At 47.1% G+C, this 13,806-nt stretch overlaps 4 non-coding genes across 4 annotated transcripts; all 4 read right to left on the reverse strand.

The window, feature by feature from the left end:
* Nucleotides 1–875: 875 nt before the first annotated feature.
* Nucleotides 876–1,038, reverse strand: LOC135022077 (U1 spliceosomal RNA). The gene has a single exon (XR_010219243.1). It is a non-coding gene; the product is annotated as a U1 spliceosomal RNA (small nuclear RNA).
* A 152-nt stretch (nucleotides 1,039–1,190) lies between these two features.
* On the reverse strand, nucleotides 1,191–1,354 carry LOC135022093 (U1 spliceosomal RNA). The gene has a single exon (XR_010219260.1). It is a non-coding gene; the product is annotated as a U1 spliceosomal RNA (small nuclear RNA).
* A 671-nt stretch (nucleotides 1,355–2,025) lies between these two features.
* LOC135022051 (U1 spliceosomal RNA) lies at nucleotides 2,026–2,188 on the reverse strand. The gene has a single exon (XR_010219218.1). It is a non-coding gene; the product is annotated as a U1 spliceosomal RNA (small nuclear RNA).
* Nucleotides 2,189–2,340: 152 nt separating this feature from the next.
* Nucleotides 2,341–2,504, reverse strand: LOC135022087 (U1 spliceosomal RNA). Its single transcript, XR_010219254.1, has one exon. It is a non-coding gene; the product is annotated as a U1 spliceosomal RNA (small nuclear RNA).
* Between the last annotated feature and the right edge of the window lie 11,302 nt (nucleotides 2,505–13,806).

Genomic DNA, 13,806 nt, shown 5'->3' on the forward strand with positions numbered 1-13,806 from the left:
TGCAGTGGCGTTAATGTTTCCTGGTGTCAACCTGTATTATTTCAGTAGATATTGAAATGACGATGCATCTTGCTGCCTTTCCAATGAAGCAAGTTTAATTTAGTAATAGGTGAAAAACCATCCCTACAAAGGTGTTAATCAGATACTTGGCTTTGTGGACACTTTTCAGAGAACAAATTTGTTAGCATAAAAATAAAGCCAGAAAATGAAGAGCTGTTTAATCACTCAATTGGATTTTTTGCCAGCATATTTCTTTTTCTCTGCAACCCACTGCTAAATTGTGCTTCCTAGCTGTTTTTTTTATAAAATCACTTAATCAAATCTAACTCTGATTACATCAGAGAAGGCCAGGTACCCTACACCACAAGAGGGGGTTTGAAATTTTGACTTGTCTACTTAAAGATCACCAAAATCTGATAACAAGGTAAATTACGTCCCTGGGTGGGATTGAACCACCAACCTTTTGGATAATAACCGAGCACGCTAACTGATTGCGCCACAGAGACACTTTGCAAACGTACATTCTGACAAACGCTAATAAGCATTCATCTAGAACGTTTCCTAGAAAAACTTTAAAAAGTCAATAATCTGGAGAGTTTTTGTAAGATGTTTCTTCCATCAATCAACGAAGAACATTCAAGCTGATTTCTTGCAGCAGCTGGGCACTGTAACAGCTCCAGAGCTGCTCTGTAAGGCAACTAAAAGGGTGTGGGCCCTGCAGCACTACCTGTAGTTCGCATTGTGCGTTGGAAGGCACAAAGTAAGCAGACGGGAGAAGTCAGGATAGTGCGCAAGGGCATAGAAGGGAGCGGCTCAAGAAAAGAGAAGTGGAAACAGACAGCAAACTAGGCTGGAGAGAGACCTGAGACAAAGAGATCTGAATTATACGAGAGCCGACCAGGGGAAACACAAATTATTCAGTCGAGTTTCCCACATTTGGGGAAATAGCTGGAGCAGCACACACAGAGTGCAATGGGTGAGCCTTGCCCTGGGAGAAGCACCTTCATGATCATAGTATCTCACCTGGCAGGTAAGTAGGAGTTGGGCAAGAGCTGAGGAGGGTCGCTGCTCGGGCACCCCCCTGTCAAGTGAAGGAGATCCAACTGAGGCAGCACAAGAGAACTCTCGAAAGAAGAACAAGGCTAGAGGAAGATCTGAGACACAGAAATCTGGCTTTTACCAGAGCTGACCAGAGGAAAGCACAAACACAGTCCCCCACTACCACAAATAATGCAGTCGAGTTTCCCACATTTGGGGAAATCATAGGAGTCAGCATACCCAGAATGCAATGAATGAACCTCACCCTGGGAGAACAATCTTCATGACCATGGTATCTCCTATGCAAAATAAGTATGATTTGGGATAGAGCTGGGGAGGGCCGCTGCTCAGGCACATCTCTGTCAAGTAAAGGAGATTCAACTGAGGCAGCACAAGGGAACTCTCATCTGGGGACAACAACTGCTGGGAGAACACATATTTTCAGATGAACATGGGAGGGCAGAAGGCTGCCTAATACTGAAGCACCCCCAAACAACAAACCAAATGCAACAACTAGTACAAGCATTCCTGGGGGAAGGCCTACAGCAGATGGATTTGCATATGGTGATGTCATCCAAGCAGTGGGTCAAAGTTGGCTTCAACCCTCGTCTGCATATGAAAAGAAAAAAGGGATGTGCAGGGCATGGCGTCCTTTTGTGGCGCTTGGATGACCCCTAATTCACATTAAACATCTCCACCCTCCTTCGGTGTGGGTCTCATGTTGGCTATGCCCCAGCCCCTGAAGCATTCACGCTGATTTCTTACAGCAGCTGGGCACTGTAACAGCTCCAGAGCTGCTCTGTAAGGCAAGTAAAAGGGTGTGGGCCCTGCAGCACTACCTGTAGTTTGCATTGTGCATTGGAAGGCACAAAGTAAGCAGACGGGAGAAGTCAGGATAGTGCGCAAGGGCATAGAAGGGAGCGGCTCAAGAAAAGAGAAGTGGAAACAGACAGCAAACTAGGCTGGAGAGAGACCTGAGACAAAGAGATCTGAATTATACGAGAGCCGACCAGGGGAAACACAAATTATGCAGTCAAGTGTCCCACATTTGGGGAAATTGCAGGAGCAGCACACCCAGAGTGCAATGGGTGAGCCTTGCCCTGGGAGAAGCACCTTCATGATCATAGTATCTCACCTGGCAGGTAAGTAGGAGTTGGGCTAGAGCTGGGGAGGGTCGCTGCTCGGGCACCCCCCTGTCAAGTGAAGGAGATCCAACTGAGGCAGCACAAGGGAACTCTTGAAAGAGGAACAAGGCTAGAGGAAGATCTGAGACAAAGAAATCTGACTTTTACCAGAGCTGACCAGAGGAAAGCACAAACACAGTCCCCCTCTACCACAAATAATGCAGTCGAGTTTCCCACATTTGGGGAAATCACAGGGGTCAGCATACCCAGAATGCAATGAATGAACCTCACCCTGGGAGAACAATCTTCATGACCATGGTATCTCCTATGCAAAATAAGTATGATTTGGGATAGGGCTGGGGAGGGCCGCTGCTCAGGCACATCTCTGTCAAGTAAAGGAGATTCAACTGAGGCAGCACAAGGGAACTCTCATCTGGGGACAACAACTGCAGGGAGAACACATATTTTCAGATGAACATGGGAGGGCAGAAGGCTGCCTAATACTGAAGCACCCCCAAACAACAAACCAAATGCAACAACTAGTACAAGCATTCCTGGGGGAAGGCCTGCAGCAGATGGATTTGCATATGGTGATGTCATCCAAGCAGTGGGTCAAAGTTGGCTTCAACCCTCATCTGCATATGAAAAGAGAAAAGGGGCGTGCAGGGCATGGCGGCCTTTTGCGGCGCTTGGATGACCCCTAGTTCGCATTAAACACCTGCACCCTCATTCGGTGTGGGGCTCATGTTGGCTATGCCCCAGCCCCTGAAGCATTCAAGCTGATTTCTTGCAGCAGCTGGGCACTGTAACAGCTCCAGAGCTGCTCTGTAAGGCAAATAAAAGGGTGTGGGCCCTGCAGCACTACCTGTAGTTCGCATTGTGCGTTGGAAGGCACAAAGTAAGCAGACGGGAGAAGTCAGGATAGTGCGCAAGGGCATAGAAGGGAGCGGCTCAAGAAAAGGGAAGTGGAAACAGACAGCAAACTAGGCTGGAGAGAGACCTGAGACAAAGAGATCTGAATTATATGAGAGCCGACCAGGGGAAACACAAATTATGCAGTCAAGTATTGGAAAATTCAGGGCTATGTCGTGTAGATGATGGCCTAACAGGAGGCTTTAAAATTTTCTTTCTAGTGTCCTTCGTTTGGGAGAAAAATGCAAAGGTACAAGACAGCTTTTCCTTGCCAATATCTCTCTTTTGCAAAGAGCTACGCATTGGAAAATTCAGGGCTATGTCGTGTAGATGATGGCCTAACAGGAGGCTTTAAAATTTTCTTTCTAGTGACCTTCGTTTGGGAGAAAAATGCAAAGGTACAAGACAGCTTTTCCTTGCCAATATCTCTCTTTTGCAAAGAGCTGCGCATTGGAAAATTCAGGGCTATGTCGTGTAGATGATGGCCTAACAGGAGGCTTTAAAATGTTCTTTCTAGTGTCCTTCGTTTGGGAGAAAAATGCAATGGTACAAGACAGCTTTTCCTTGCCAATATCTCTCTTTTGCAAAGAGCTGCGCATTGGAAAATTCAGGGCTATGTCGTGTAGATGATGGCCTAACAGGAGGCTTTAAAATTTTCTTTCTAGTGTCCTTCGTTTGGGAGAAAAATGCAAAGGTACAAGACAGCTTTTCCTTGCCAATATCTCTCTTTTGCAAAGAGCTACGCATTGGAAAATTCAGGGCTATGTCGTGTAGATGATGGCCTAACAGGAGGCTTTAAAATTTTCTTTCTAGTGACCTTCGTTTGGGAGAAAAATGCAAAGGTACAAGACAGCTTTTCCTTGCCAATATCTCTCTTTTGCAAAGAGCTGCGCATTGGAAAATTCAGGGCTATGTCGTGTAGATGATGGCCTAACAGGAGGCTTTAAAATTTTCTTTCTAGTGTCCTTCGTTTGGGAGAAAAATGCAAAGGTACAAGACAGCTTTTCCTTGCCAATATCTCTCTTTTGCAAAGAGCTATGCATTGGAAAATTTAGGGCTATGTCGTGTAGATGATGGCCTAACAGGAGGCTTTAAAATTTTCTTTCTAGTGTCCTTCGTTTGGGAGAAAAATGCAATGGTACAAGACAGCTTTTCCTTGCCAATATCTCTCTTTTGCAAAGAGCTGCGCATTGGAAAATTCAGGGCTATGTCGTGTAGATGATGGCCTAACAGGAGGCTTTAAAATTTTCTTTCTAGTGTCCTTCGTTTGGGAGAAAAATGCAAAGGTACAAGACAGCTTTTCCTTGCCAATATCTCTCTTTTGCAAAGAGCTGCGCATTGGAAAATTCAGGGCTATGTCGTGTAGATGATGGCCTAACAGGAGGCTTTAAAATTTTCTTTCTAGTGTCCTTCGTTTGGGAGAAAAATGCAATGGTACAAGACAGCTTTTCCTTGCCAATATCTCTCTTTTGCAAAGAGCTGCGCATTGGAAAATTCAGGGCTATGTCGTGTAGATGATGGCCTAACAGGAGGCTTTAAAATTTTCTTTCTAGTGTCCTTCGTTTGGGAGAAAAATGCAAAGGTACAAGACAGCTTTTCCTTGCCAATATCTCTCTTTTGCAAAGAGCTACGCATTGGAAAATTCAGGGCTATGTCGTGTAGATGATGGCCTAACAGGAGGCTTTAAAATTTTCTTTCTAGTGTCCTTCGTTTGGGAGAAAAATGCAAAGGTACAAGACAGCTTTTCCTTGCCAATACTGAAGACATTTTCCCCACAAGGCCCTTTGGAGAGACAGAGAGAGAGTATGCCAGCACATACCCCAGCGCTATATAACCCAGGAATAGCACAGTAACTTAATGTTTGAACAATCGGTGAGGGGGAACATCTTGAAACCCCAGTTTGTACCCTTGGGACACTATTTGTAAAACACACGAGTCCATGTCCGAATGAATCCAGAACTGACTGAAGAGTTTTAGACGTGTCCCCACTGGTGCGGGCTCCTGCAAGAGAGCCCCAGCGTCATGCAGTGGATTTGGCAGAAGCAGAGGATGATCTCTGCTCCTGCGATCTTGAAGAGGATGCAGACCTCTTCTCTCTTCTCCTTCCTCTACCTGCAAAGAAAGGGGAATCTTAACTTTTTGCATATCTATTGGGCCGAAATGACTGCATCAGAGAATGATGCGTCTTCATCCGTTGGGAGGGAACATAGGGCAAGAAGGTTGACTTACCTGCGGGAGCTGCCGAGATCAAATTAACTAGGCAGTCACCAAACAAGGCTTCACCTTCATAGGGAAGAGACTCCCTTTCTTCTTGGAGTCAGCATCAGCATTCTCTTGGTGAATCCACAATGCCCTCCTATCCGACACTGCCATGAAATTGGCCCGTGAACTCAAGAGTCCTATATCCCTTGCAGTCTCACGTAAGTATGCTGCAGTGTCCTTGATATGATACAACGTAAGGAGTATCCCATCTCTCCAGGGTATCTATATCGGATGACAAGGTATTCGACCAATTCTTGAATACTACTACTCACCCATGCACATGTAATGGCAGGTCTAAGTAATGTACCCGTGGTTACATAACTAGAAATAATGTAGCTTCCTGCATACGATCCGCTGGATTTGTGACAGGGCCCCGTGCAGAACAGGGGGTGACTCCCACTTTATTCTGTCCGCGGCGGGAAATGAATAAACAACCAGAATCCTTTTGGGGATTTGAAACCATCTTGTCGAGCTGGCCCAGACTTTCTCAAACAGAGATGGAGGAACGTTACATCAGCTTTCATTATATATCTATATATACATACATATAGACCCCTTTGTCAGGAACAGCAGGGTCTTCAGTGATTTTAATATGTCCTTAATATCCACAATCATGTACTGAATGCTCCTTGCCAATATTGGATCTAATCAGGAAACATTATGGTCGACATAAGTATCAGTATCCGTGTCAGTATCAGTGTGTAGTAACTGGGCAAAATAACATTTTTGCGACCCAGCGGGGCCTGAGGGAAAAGAAACATAGCCATGAATATCACATCTATTCTCTACGTCTGTGTCTGGGACACAGATTTATCCAACCTTACTCTGATATTACTGAAACATTTACCCAGTCAGTTATTGGTGGTGCCAACAGGGCCACCATCATATGTCTGCATTCCTAATATAGTTTCCTCTTGGGAAAAACATTCAGCCACCGACATGTTGACACACATATACCAAGTACCCACAGACACACCGGCTTATGGGGGACAGACCGTCAGTAAATCTGTCAGAGGGACACAGAGGATTTTTCAGCTCACAATCCAGCGCCAAAAGTACACAGTCTGGGAAATAATAAACTCTATAGTGATAGACTTGTAATGCTCTAAAGATGTTCTGGTGAGGTGAGGAAGAAGCCCCGCCGCTGTAATGGCGCGTATCTGTCCCGCTCAGAAATAATTAATTACGCTATTGGGGTAAGGACAGTGCCCAGGCACTAATGTCCACTTTTTCCAGCCTTTTGTGAAACATTAAGTTACTGTGTTATTCCTGGGTTATATAGCGCTGGGGAGTGTGCTGGCATACTCTCTCTCTGTCTCTCCAAAGGGCCTTGTGGGGAAACTATCTTCAGAAAAAGTATTCCCTGTGTGTGTGGTGTGTCGGTACACGTGTGTCGACATGTCTGAGGAAGAAGGCTATATTAGAGAGGAGCGGGAGCAAATGAATGTGGTGTCTCCGCTGACACCTGATTGGATGGATATGTGGAATGTTTTAAATGCTAGTGTAAACTCATTGTACAAAAGATTAGACAAGGCTGAAGCTTTGGGACAGTCAGGGACTCAACCCATGCCTGATCCTATGTTGCAGGGACTGTCAGGGTCTCATAAGCGCCCACTATCCCAGATTGTTGACACAGATACCGACACGGATTCTGACTCCAGTGTCGATTACGATGATGCAAAGTTACAGCCAAAATTGGCAAAATCCATTCGATATATGATTATGGCAATAAAAGATGTTTTGCACATCACAGAGGAACCCCCTGTCCCTGACAAGAGGGAACATATGTACAAGGGAAAGAAGCCTGAGGTAACCTTTGAGGGGGTCACACGAGCTGAACGAGTTATGTGAAAAAGCTTGGGAATCTCCAGATAAAAGACTGCAGATTTCCAAAAGGATTCTTATGGCGTATCCTTTTCCATCAACGGATAGGTTACGATGGAAATCCTCCCATAGGATGGACAAAGCATTAACACGCACAGCTACAGTTGGAAAATCAAATTTTTTACCTTATGTTCCCTCACAGCATAAGAAAGCTCCGCATTATCAAATGCAGTCCTTTCGGTCACAAAGAAACAAGAAAGTGCGAGGTGCGTCCTTTCTTGCCAGAGGTAGGGGCAGAGGAATAAAGCTGCACAACACAGCTAGTTCCCAGGAACAGAAGTCCTCCCCGGCCTCTACAAAATCTACCTCATGACGCTGGGGCTCCACTGGCAGAGTCCGGCCCATGTGATGTCATGCAGCTGCTCTGACCACGCCTCCTGTTTCTCCGTTGCCGACCCCATTTTGAAACCGTGCCCCCGCACCGCTCCATCTCCGACTTGGAAATGGAGTGTTGTTGACCCCCCTCCCCCCCCCCCTTCACCGATTCACAGGCAGAGGTGATCGCATTATCTGCGGGGTGCCGCAGAAAATGCAGGCGGATGCGTATGCTCTTAGCAGTTTTTGCAGTTGGATTGCGATCCAACCTGAATCAGGCCCTATTACCTATCACAATGCACTGCGGGTAGTACAAAATGGGGTTAATATAGGAGAAAAAACCCCAGAGCTGTGCTCCTTAATTGTCCCTGGTGGCTAGTGGAGCGGCTGCCCAGTAATCAGTGTCCACGCCAGTGCGCACACGGCCCGCCCCCATCAGCGGCCTCGTGATCCCGGAGGGCGGTGTGTGTGTGACTGACCTTAGGAAGAAACCGGAGCCTCCGCTGCAGTGACCCAGCAACCGGGGCACGGGAGTATACTGCGCCACTGGGAGTGATGGAGCTGCAGTAAAGAGGTCTATTAGACCTAGCCTGCTGCAGCCCTTGTAGATTCTTATAAAAAAAGTTCTTCTTTTCTTGCCAAAATTAATAGCTAAGAATAGGCTGCCTGAGGCAGCCCCCTGTTAAGTGGCCTGCTACTGAAGGCACCAACTACAAACTGAGCTCCCTGTTCATGGAAGCGAGGTTATAGAGGAGCATCTTGGGAACAGTCAAAAGCTTTGAGCCTGTTGGTGCCTCAGATCAAGATCCTACTCTGGTGTACATATACAATGTGAATCCTTGTGGAGTCCAGTGTACCCCACAGAAGAAATGAATGCGTCACACCCATTGGCAGCAACATTAGAATAGCTGCTGATGGGCACAATTGAGAAAGGAAGGGGGGAAAACATTTGAATCCAGCACATATATGTAATTTGAATATGTAATTTGTACCTTCCTACTTTAAAATGTAATGGATGAACCTCACCCTGTGAGAACTATCTTCATGATCAAGAGATCTCATATGCAAGATAAGTATGTGTTGGGATAGGGCTGTGGAGGGCGGCTGCTCGGGCACACCCCTGTCAAGTTAAGGAGATTCAACTGAGGAAGCACAAGGGAACTCTCATCTGGGAACAACAACTGCAGGGAGAACACATTTTCAGACGAATGTGGGAGGGCAGAAGGCTGCCTAATACTGAAGCACCCCCAAACAACAAACCAAATGCAACAACTACTGCAAGCATTCCTGGGGGAAGGCCTGCAGCAGATGGATTTGCATATAGTGATGTCATCCAAGCAGTGGGCATAGTTGGCTGCAACCCTCGTCTGCATATGAAAAGAGAAAAGGGTCACGCAGGGCATGGCGGCCTTTGTGGGGTTGCGCTTGGATGACCCCTAAATCGCTTTATACACCCCCACCCCCCATCAGTGTGGGCTCATGTTGGCCATGCCCCAGCCCCTGAAGCATTCAAGCTGATTTCTTGCAGCAGCTGGACCCAGAAACAGCTCCAGAGTTGCTCTACAAGACAAGTAAAAGGGTGTGAGCCCTGCAGCACCACCTGTAGTTTGCATACACACATATATAGGACAGCATCTCTTATATGCCCCAGGGTCAATAAAATAGTATCCTTATCTAGGGTATCCATCCCCACAGATAAGGTATCCGTCCATGCCGCTACAGCACTACACACCCAGGCCGACGCAATTGCCGGTCTGAGTAAGGTACCTGAATGTGTATAAATGGACTTCAGGGTAATCTCCTGTTTGCGGTCAGCAGACTCTTTGAGGGTAGCCGTATACTGGGACGGGAGGGCTACCTTCTTGGATAAGCGTGTTAATGCTTTGTCCACCCTAGGGGAGGATTCCCATCGTAACCTATCCATTGATGGGAAAGGATACGCCATAAGAATCCTTTTGGAAATCTGCAGTCTTTTATCTGGAGATTCCCAAGCTTTTTCACATAACTCGTTCAGCTCGTGTGACCCCCTCAAAGGTTACCTCAGGCTTTTTCACCTTGTACATATGTACCCTCTTGTCAGGGACAGGGGGTTCCTCCCTGATGTGCAAAACATCTTTTATTGCCATAATCATATATCGAATGGATTTTGCCAATTTTGGCTGTAACTTTGCATCATCGTAATCGACACTGGAGTCAGAATCCGTGTCTGTATCTGTGTCAACAATCTGGGATAGTGGGCGCTTATGAGACCCTGACAGTCCCTGCAACATAGGATCAGGCATGGGTTGAGACCCTGACTGTCCCAAAGCTTCAGCCTTGTCTAATCTTTTGTGCAATGAGTTTACACTAGCATTTAAAACATTCCACATATCCATCCAATCAGCTGTCGGCGGAGACACCACATTCATTTGCTCCTGCTCCTCTCTAATATAGCCTTCTTCCTCAGACATGTCGACACATGTGTACCGACACACCACACACACAGGGAATGCTTTTTCTGAAGACAGTTTCCCCACAAGGCCCTTTGGAGAGACAGAGAGAGAGTATGCCAGCACACACCCCAGCGCTATATAACCCAGGAATACACAGTAACTTAATGTTTGCCCAGTAGTACTGCAGCATGTAATTTGCGCCAAATTATGTGCCCCCCCCCCCCCTCTTTTCAACTCTCTTGTCTACCGTGGTATAAGCAGGGGAGAGTCCAGGGAGCTTCCTCTCAGCGGTGCTGTGAAGAAAAAATGGCGCTGGTGAGTGCTGAGGGAGAAGCCCCGCACCCTCGGCGGCAGGCTTCTGTCCCGCTTAAACTGTAAAATTGGCGGGGGCTCATACATATATACAGTGCCCCGCTGTATATGTGTTATATTTTTGCCAAAAAGAGGTTTATATTGCTGCCCAGGGTGCCCCCCCCCCCCCCCCCCTGCGCCCTGCACCCTTACAGTGACCGGAGTGTGTGAGGTGTATGGGAGCAATGGCGCACAGCTGCAGTGCTGTGCGTTACTTCAGTGAAGATCATGAAGTCTTCTGCCGCCTCTGAAGTCTTCTTTTCTTCTCATACTCACCCGGCTTCTATCTTCCGGCTCTGCAAGGGGGACGGAGGCGCGGCTCTGGGACGGACGGCGAGGGTGAGATCCTGCGTACCAATCCCTCTGGAGCTAATGGTGTCCAGTAGCCTAAGAAGCAGGACCTTGCAACTCAGAGAGTAGGGCTGCTTCTCTCCCCTCAGTCCCTCGATGAGGGAGTCTGTTGCCAGCAGTGCTCCCTGAAAATTAAAAACCTAACAAAATACTTTCTGTCAGAAAGCTCAGGAGAGCTCCTGAAAAGCACCCAGTCTCCACTGGGCACAGTATCAAACTGAGGTCTGGAGGAGGGGCATAGAGGGAGGAGCCAGTGCACACCCAGAACTAAAGTCTTTCTTAAAGTACCCATGTCTCCTGCGGAGCCTATCTATCCCCATGGTCCTTACGGAGTCCCCAGCATCCTCTAGGACGTTAGAGAAAATAGGATTTTAATACCTACCGGTAAATCCTTTTCTCTTAGTCCGTAGAGGATGCTGGGCACCCGTCCCAGTGCGTACTGTGTCTGCAGTTATTAAATGGCCCTTAACTCCAGAACATTTATGTGGAGAAAACTTTCCTGACTTGACCATCTTCCTTGGATGTTTTCCCCCTGTGTGACTGCTCCCCAGCCTCGGAGGGTTGCATCCATGGTCCCTAGGATCCAGTCCTGGATCCCGAACCATCGCCCCTCTAGGAGGTGAGAACTGTGCAGCCACCAATGGAGTAAGATTCTGGTCTTGGAAGACAGGATTATCCTCCGGTGCATGTGTAGGTGGGATCCGGACCACTTGTCCAACAGGTCCCACTGGAACACTCTGGCATGGAACCTGCCAAACTGAATGGCCTCGTAGGCCGCAACCATCTTCCCCAGCAACAGAATGCATTGATGGATTAACACTCTTGCTGGTTTCAGAATTTGTTTGACCAGACTCTGGAACTCCATAGCCTTTCCACTGGAAGAAAGCCTCTTCTGTGTCCAGTATGACTCCCAGAAACAACAACCGCGTCATTGGGACCAACTGCGATTTTGGCAAGTTTAGGAGCCAACCATGTTGTTGAAGAACTGTCAGGGAGAGTAGATGTTTTGCACCAACTGGTCCCTGGATCTCGCCTTTATCAGGAGATCATCCAAGTACTGCATAATTGTGACTCCTTGCTTGCGAAGGAGAACCATCATTTCCACCATCACCCTGGGGAAAATCCTCGGAGCCGTGGACAGACCAAACGGCAACGTCTGAAATTGGTAATGACAATCCTGAATTGCAAACCTTAGGTAGCTTGATGCAGTGGCTAAACGGGAACATGTAATTAGGCATCCTTATGTCTACCAAAACCATGAAATCTCCTTCCTCCGGACTGGAGATCCCTACCCTGAGAGATTCCATCTTGAAATTGAATTTCTTCAGGTAGAAATTGAGGGATTTCAAATTTAAGATTGGTCTGACTGAGCCGTCCGGCTTCGGGAGCACGAAGAGGCTTGAATAAAAACCTTCTCCCTGATGACTAAGGCCGATTTGAACAATCGGTGAGGGGGAACGTCTTGAAACCCCAGTTTGTACCCTTGTGACACTATTTGTAAAACCCACGAGTCCAGGTCCAAATTAATCCAGAACTGACTGAAGTGTTTTAGACGTGCCCCCACTGGTGTGGGCTCCTGCAAGAGAGCCCCAGCGTCATGCAGTGGATTTGGCAGAAGCAGAGGACGATCTCTGCTCCTGCGATCTTGAAGAGGCTACAGACCTCTTCCCTCTTCTCCTTCCTCTACCTGCAAAGAAAGGGGAATCTTAACTTCTTGCATATCTATTGGGACAAAATGACTGCGTTAGACAATGATGCGTCTTTATCCGTTGAGAGGGAACATAGGGCAAGAAGGTTGACTTACCTGCGGGAGCTGCCGAGATCAAATTAACTAGGCCGTTGCCAAACAAGGCTTCACCTTCAAAGGGAAGAGACTCCCTTTCTTCTTGGAGTCAGCATCAGCATTCCCTTGGTGAATCCACAATGCCCTCCTATCCGAGACTGCCATGAAATTGGCCCGTGAACTCAAGAGTCCTATATCCCTTGCAGTCGTAAGTATGCTGCAGTGTCCTTGATATGATCCAACGTAAGGAGTATCCCATCTCTCCAAGATATCTATATCGGAAGACAAGGTATTCGACCAATTCTTGAATACTACTACTCACCCATGCGCATGTAATGGCAGGTCTAAGTAATGTACCCATGGTTACATAACTAGAAATAATGTAGCTTCCTGCATATGATCCGCTGGATTTGTGACAGGGCCCCGTGCAGAACAGGGGGTGACTCCCACTTTATTCTGTCCGCAGCAGGAAATTAATAAACAATCGGAAACCTTTTGGGGATTTGAAACCATCTTGTCGAGCTGGCCCAGACTTTCTCAAACAGAGATGGAGGAACGTTACATCAGCTTTCATTATATATCTATATATACATACATATAGACCCCTTTGTCAGGAACAGCAGGGTCCTCAGTGATGTTAATATGTCCTTAATATCCACAATCATGTACTGAATGCTCCTTGCCAATATTGGATCTAATCAGGAAATATTATGGTCGACATAGGAATCAGTGTCCGAGTCAGTATCAGTGTGTAGTAACATTTTTGCGGGCCTGAGGGAAAAGAAGCATAGCCATGAACATCACATCTATTCTCTACGTCTGTGTCTGGGACACAGATTTATCCAACCTCACTCTGATATTATTGAAACTTTCACCCAGTCAGTTATTGGTGGTGCCAACAGGGCCACCATCATATGTCTGCATTCCTAATATAGTTTCCTCTTGGGAAAAACATTCAGCCACCGACATGTTGACACACATGTACCAAGTACCCACAGACACATCGGCTTATCGGGGATAGACCTACAGTAAATCTGTCAGAGGGACAGAGAGGATTTTTCAGCTCACAACCCAGCGCCAAAAGTACACAGTCTGGGAAATAATAAACTCTATAGTGATAGACTTGTAACGCTCTATAGATGTGCTGGTGAGGTGAGGAAGAAGCCCCGCCGCTGTAATGGCACGCTTCTGTCCCGCTCAGAAACAAATAATTAATTACGCTGGCGGGGTAAGGACAGTGCCCAGGCACTAATGTCCACTTTTGCCAGCCTTTTGTGAGGAATTTATGCTGCCCAGGGTGCCCCCCCCCCCACCCACATGCCCTGCACCCTGCAGTGCCTGTGTTTGTGTGGAA

Source organism: Pseudophryne corroboree, unplaced genomic scaffold (genome assembly GCF_028390025.1).
Source record: "Pseudophryne corroboree isolate aPseCor3 unplaced genomic scaffold, aPseCor3.hap2 scaffold_381, whole genome shotgun sequence".
Classification (NCBI taxonomy): Eukaryota; Metazoa; Chordata; class Amphibia; order Anura; family Myobatrachidae; genus Pseudophryne; species Pseudophryne corroboree.